The sequence below is a fragment of the Hyla sarda genome, chromosome 2, assembly GCF_029499605.1.
Source record: "Hyla sarda isolate aHylSar1 chromosome 2, aHylSar1.hap1, whole genome shotgun sequence".
In the NCBI taxonomy this organism is placed as follows: domain Eukaryota; kingdom Metazoa; phylum Chordata; class Amphibia; order Anura; family Hylidae; genus Hyla; species Hyla sarda.
In genome coordinates, this window is record NC_079190.1 from 262541274 (window position 1) to 262547756 (window position 6483).

Sequence of the window (6483 nt, forward strand, 5' to 3'; positions counted from 1 at the left end):
CAGAAGGTGTTCATTATTTACAGTGTCTGTTTTTTTTCCCAGTGCTATTGTGATAACCATTATGGTCAGCCCCATCTCTAGTACCGGCAGGTTAGATAGTGACTACCTGTGCATGACTTGTTGCATTGCTAACTTGGGGGAGTTATCAATGTGGCATCATGTGTAGATAGCCATAATAACTAGTTTAACCTAAAGAATCAGTGATTCTGTAGGTTTTTTACCTATTGTAATAAATCTTTGCAAAATGACAATTTACCATATAATTCTATGGTGACTGTCAGCCCCATTCCTAGTACCAGCAGGTTAGATAGTAGCTACCTATACATGACTTGTTGCATTGCTAACTTGGGGGAGTTAAAATGTGGCACCATGTGTAGATAGCCATAATAACTAGTTTAACCTAAATAATCAGTTATTGATTCTGTAGGTTTGTCAAATCTTTACAAATTGGCAATTTACCATATAATTCTATGGTGAATGTCAGCCCCATCTCTAGTACCAGCAGGTTAGATAGTAGCTACCTATGCATGACTTGTTGCATTGCTAACTTGGGGGAGTTATCAAGGTGACACCATGTGTAGATAGCCATAATAACTAGTTAAACCTAAAGAATCAGTTAGTGATTCTGTAGGTTTTTTACCTATTGTAATAGATCTTTACAAATTGGCAATTTACCATATAATTCTATGGTGAATGTCAGCCCCATCTCTAGTACCGGCAGGTTAGATAGTAGCTACCTATGCATGACTTGTTGCATTGCTAACTTGGGGGAGTTATCAATGTGGCACCATGTGTAGATAGCCATAATAACTAGTTAAACCTAAAGAATCAGTTATTTCTGTTATTGAAATATACTATTCAGCATCAGTAGAACAATAGTCAGTGCCTACTAAATGAAGGTAGGAATGCATCAGGAAAGTCCTAGCTGTAAGTATCATTGTTGTTTTTATGTTTTTAACATGCTGCTTTTTTCTTTGTTTTTGTTCAGCGCTTCATTGTTGCTCTTCAAGTTGCTTCATTTTCTGAACCACAAAAAGAAAGAAATACACAATATATGGTGCACACCACAATATTTAGGAATATATGTAATAATTTTATTCATTATTACACAAAAATCTATTTTCTAACTGCTTTTGTGTCTTCCTCGCAAGTATCTAGGTAGGTTTTTCGAATTCTTTTCCTGTAGAGCAAGAATATTTGATGCTGCCTGCTAGCCCTGGACACTAATACCCAAGAAAGAGGAGTGAGACGACCATCTGCCCAGACTGGAAGGAGCTGCGTTGAAACAGTAAGGTCTTTTCTATATGGTTTATGCCATAGACTTGTTCTAATAGCTTGTGTTTTTTTGCTTCCTCCAGATGCTGTTCTATTGGGTAAGATAACCGACATTCATTATTAATTTATTCATTAATTTATCCAAATCCATTTTGCACTGTACTGTATAGCCTTAAAAGAGCACTGCAGTGTTAGACACTTATGTCCTATCCACAGGATAGGGCATAAGTGTCTGATCGTGGGGGTCCGACTGCTAGGACCCCCCCACCCTCCCTGCGATCTCCTGTACGGGGACCCGGCATTGCTGCGGCTCTGCGCGGGTAATGCACGTGTTGTCGACCTCACTGAGGTAGACATGCCCCCTCCATACAAGCTCTATGGGAGAAGTGGGGATGCACGAACACTGCATCTACACCTCTCCCATAGAAATACATAGATGGGGCGTGTTGGCTGCAGCTGGCAGCCCTCTTGCACGAGAGGGCCGATGCAGAGTCGGGGCCCTGTACAGGAGATGGTTTGTGGTCCAGCGTTTGGACCCCCGCGCTCAGACACTTATCCCCTATCCTGTGTCTAACACTGTAGATCTCCTTTAAGGAGTCAGCCATTTTATTTTCATTTTTATTTCAATTTGAAAGTTGCTTCATTTTCTAACTGCTTTTGTGTCTTCCTCGCAAGTATCTAGGTAGGTTTTTCGAATTCTTTTCCTGTAGAGCAAGAATATTTGATGCTGCCTGCTAGCCCTGGACACTAATACCCAAGAAATAGGAGTGAGACGACCATCTGCCCAGACTGGAAGGAGCTGCATTGAAACAGTAAGGTCTTCTCTATATGGTTTAGAGCTGGGGCCCCATACAGGAGATTGTGGGTGGTCTAGCATTTGGACCCCCGCAATCAGACACTTATCCCCTATCCTGCGAATAGGGGATAAGTGTCTTACACTGTAGATCTTCTTTAATGAGTCAACCATTTTTTTTTTTTTTTTATTACAATTTAAAAGTTGCTTCATTTTCTAACTGCTTTTGTGTCTTCCTTGCAAGAATCTAGTTTTTTTTTTAGAATTCTTTTCCTGTAGAGCAAGAATATTTGATGCGGCCTGTTGGCCCTGGAGGACACCATTACCCAAGAGTGAGACGACCATCTGCCCAGACTGGAAGGAGTTACGATGAGCCGGTAAGGCCTATGCCATTGACTTGTTCTAATAACCTCTGTCTTAGAATCTGTTCTATTGTGTAAGACAACCAACACCTGGAAGGAGCTGCTGTCAGACCAATAAGTTACTATCTCTGACCTATGTCATATTCTTGTTCTATAAGTATCAGTTTGCTCTCTCCAGGTGTTCCTTATCTTCCCTGGCTGGAATTGTGGACCTGTGCTTTTGCCACTGCCTCAAATATGTAAAGTTTATCATCAACACAAGAAGAATAATGACTAAGGGTAAGTCCACACTGTGTTAGGCTGCATTCCCATTACGGTTGCAGCTTGTGGCTGCTGAATCCGGATGGGGGAGGGGAAAACCAGGCGCTCCCATACCCCAGCCGGACCGGTTTTAGGTCTGGTCACAAAACCAGATACGGGGCAGAAATTAGCCGACCGGAATCACTGTTTGACTCAGGTCGGCTCATTAAAGTGGATGAATTTTGGCGCCGGTCCAGCTGGGGTACGGGAGCACATGGATTTCTCCTTCCCCAGCCATATCCGGCAGCCATAGGCTGCAACCGTAATGTGAAAGCTGCCTTAGGGTGCTTTCACACCATGTTTTCAGCCTACGGTTACGGTTTTAGGTCCGGTCAGAAAACCGGATACGGGTTGAAAATGAGTCAGCTCATTAAAGTCAATGGATTTCAGTGCCGGTACGGGAGTGCACATGATCTGTTGGGGATACTTGAGGACTGCACTTGAGAAACACTGCTCTAGAGGAAGTTGTGAAGTTCTTTTTAGTCTGACCACAGTGCTCTCTACTGACACCTCTGTCCATGTCAGGAACTGTCCAGAGCAGAAGCAAATCCCCATAGCAAACCTCTCCTGCTCAAGACAGGTCCTGACATGGAATGGACAGAGGCATCAGCAGAGAGCACTGTGGTCAAACTGAAAAGAGCTTTACAACTTCCTCTGAAGCATACAGCAGCGAAGTACTGGAAGGATTAAGATTTTTTTTTAGTAGAAGTTATTTTCAAAAGGGGTACCCCTTTAACTCCCCTTCTGCCCCACCCCCATTGCTGCTGATATTGCTCTCCCATCCTCTGCTTTTCTTCCTGCTTCTGGGGCCCAATACGTCACGCTGCTGCTCAGCCAATCACCATCTGAGGAGGGACATCATTTTGGTCGCCAATTGGCTGATTACAGTGTTACTGGTCAGGTCCCAGAAGCAGAAAGAAGACTGGAGAGCGATATTGGCAGCATCTCGACAGCTGCGAAAGGGAAGTTAAAGGGGTACTCCAGTGGAAGCTAATTTTTTTTTATCAACTTGTGCCAGAAAATCAAACAGATTTGTAAAATACTTCAGTTTAAAAATCTTAATCCTTCCAGTACTTAGCTCCACAGAAAGTTATTTTCTTTTTGAATTTATTTTCTGTCTGACCTCAGTGCTCTCTCCTGACACCTCTGTCCATGTTAGGAACGGTACACAGCAGAAGCAAATCAATATAGTAAACCTCTCCTGCTCTGGGACAGTTCCTGACACGGACAGAGGTGTCAGCAGAGAGGACTGTGGTCAGACAGAAAATAAATTCAAAAAGAAAATAACTTCCTGTGGAGCATACAGCAGTTAAGTACTGGAAGGATTAAGATTTCTGGCACCAGTTGATGTAAAAAAAAAAAAAAAAAAACATTGTTTTTCACCAGAGTAACCCTTTAAGGTTTATTAGTTGCAGCAGTCGGGCATATGGGGCTCTCAGAATGAAAGCTCATTCCTAATTGGAAAATGACAGTTTTACTATTAGACATTAGACTATTAGGTCAGTATTCTTAGCCAAAACCATAAGTGTGCCTAAGACACGAGTTCCACCAAAAAGTGGAAATTGTTCCATTATAGTTTATTGTGGTGTTTCACTTGTTTTGACAAAAAATAGTAACCAAATGGGGCTCAAAAAACTGACCAAAATACTACATTGTGAACCCAGCCTAAGAACCAGAAATCTCAGTATGCTCTGACATCACACTTTTTTTTTTGCCAGTTACCAAATGTCGGCCCCAACTGGGAGGAGCTGCTATTGGAAAGTTAAGTATCTATATTCATCACTTATGCTATGTCTTTGTTCTATAACGCTATCTTTATACTTCATCCAGAAGGTGTTCATTATTTACCGTGTCTGTTTTTTCCCAGTGCTATTGTGATAACCATTATGGTCAGCCCCATCTCTAGTACCGGCAGGTTAGGTAGTCGCTACCTATGCATGACTTGTTGCATTGCTAACTTGGGGGAGTTATCAATGTGGCACCATGTGTAGATAGCCATAATAACTAGTTTAACCTAAAGAATCAGTTAGTAATTCAGTAAATTAGCCATCTATTGTAATAAATCTTTGCAAAATGGCAGTTTACCGTATAATTCTATGGTGAATGTAAGCTCCATTCCTAGTACCAGCAGGTTAGATAGTGGCTACCTATGCATGACTTGTTGCATTGCTAACTTGGGGGAGTTATCAATGTGGCACCATGTGTAGATAGCCATAATAACTAGTTTAACCTAAAGAATCAGTTATTTCTGTTATTGAAATATACTATTCAGCATCAGTAGAACAATAGTCAGTGCCTACTAAATGAAGGTAGGAATGCATCAGGAAAGTCCTATCTGTAAGTGTGGCTGATACCTCGACTGAGAATTTGCAGCCACTATCATTGTTGTTTTTAACATGCTGCTTTTTTTTATCTTTGTGTTTGTTCAGCTCTTCATTGTTGCTTCATTTTCTAAACCACAAAAAGAAATATATACACAGTATATGGCGCACACCACAATATTTAGAAATATAACCATTTTATTTCATAATTACACAAAGATCAATTTTCTAACTACTTTTGTGTCTTCCTAGCAAGTATCTAGGTAGGTTTTTTAGTACTCTTTTCCTGTAGAGCAAGAATATTTGATGCTGCCTGCTAGCCCTGGAGGACACCATTACCCAAGAAAGAGTGAGACGACCATCTGCCCAGACTGGAAGGAGTTATGATGAGACGGTAAGGCCTATGCCATTGACCTTTTCTAATAACCTCTGTCTTAGTGCTTCCTTTAGAAGCTGTTCTATTGTGTAAGACAGACACCTGGAAGGAGCTGCTGTCAGACCAATAAGTTACTATCTCTGGACTATGTCATATTCTTGTTCTATAAGCATCTATCAGTTTGCTCTCTCCAGGTGTTCCTTATCTTCCCTGGCTGGCATTGTGGACCTGTGCTTTTGGACCTACGTGTAAGTAAATTAAATCATGTCTTTTCTTGTCATAATGTGTTATATTTAGGGGGTTATTTGTTTAATTGCATAATTAAATTACTTTGTCTCTTGCCTTTGCCAGTCGCTGCCTTCCCTGGCCTTCTTTGCCAGTCACCGCCTTCCCTGGCCTTCTTTGCCAGTCACCGCCTTCCCTGGCCTTCTTTGCCAGTCGCTGCCTTCCCTGGCCTTTGTTGCCAGTCGCTGCCTTCCCTGGCCTTCGTTGCCAGTCGCTGCCTTCCCTGGCCTTCGTTGCCAGTCGCTGCCTTCCCTGGCCTTCGTTGCCAGTCGCTGCCTTCCCTGGCCTTTGTTGCCAGTCGCCGCCTTCCCTGGCCTTTGTTGCCAGTCGCCGCCTTCCCTGGCCTTTGTTGCCAGTCGCCGCCTTCCCTGGCCTTTGTTGCCAGTCGCCGCCTTCCCTGGCCCTCATTGCCAAAAAAATAAATAAAAAAAACAGCTGCAACATAGTCTAATTACCATATAGTCTAATAAAAAGATTTAAAAAAAATAAAATAAAAAAAAATAAAAAATAAATCCCAAGAGAAGCATATCTTTAGTGTAGGGTCCATCCCAATGAGGTCACCTTACCGTGGTGGGATGGTACACACTATTTGGCCAAATATTATGCTGAGAACCTCTATAGCAGTATTGAATACATATATTTTAGAGCTAAGGGTATACTGCTGTATTTCCTTCTATTTGGGGGGTTGGGGGGAATAACAGATGGCTGTAGCCGCTATTATACCTTGAGCAGCTGCCACATAGTCTAATGACCACAGCTGCCATCAGCCCT

At 42.2% G+C, this 6483-nt stretch overlaps 1 long non-coding RNA gene across 1 annotated transcript; it reads left to right on the forward strand.

Moving 5' to 3' along the window:
- The first annotated feature begins 2161 nt into the window (after window positions 1-2161).
- On the forward strand, window positions 2162-4845 carry LOC130357851 (uncharacterized). The gene is made up of 3 exons (XR_008889295.1): window positions 2162-2445; window positions 2609-2709; window positions 4449-4845. It is a non-coding gene; the product is annotated as an uncharacterized LOC130357851 (long non-coding RNA).
- The last annotated feature ends 1638 nt before the right edge of the window (window positions 4846-6483 follow it).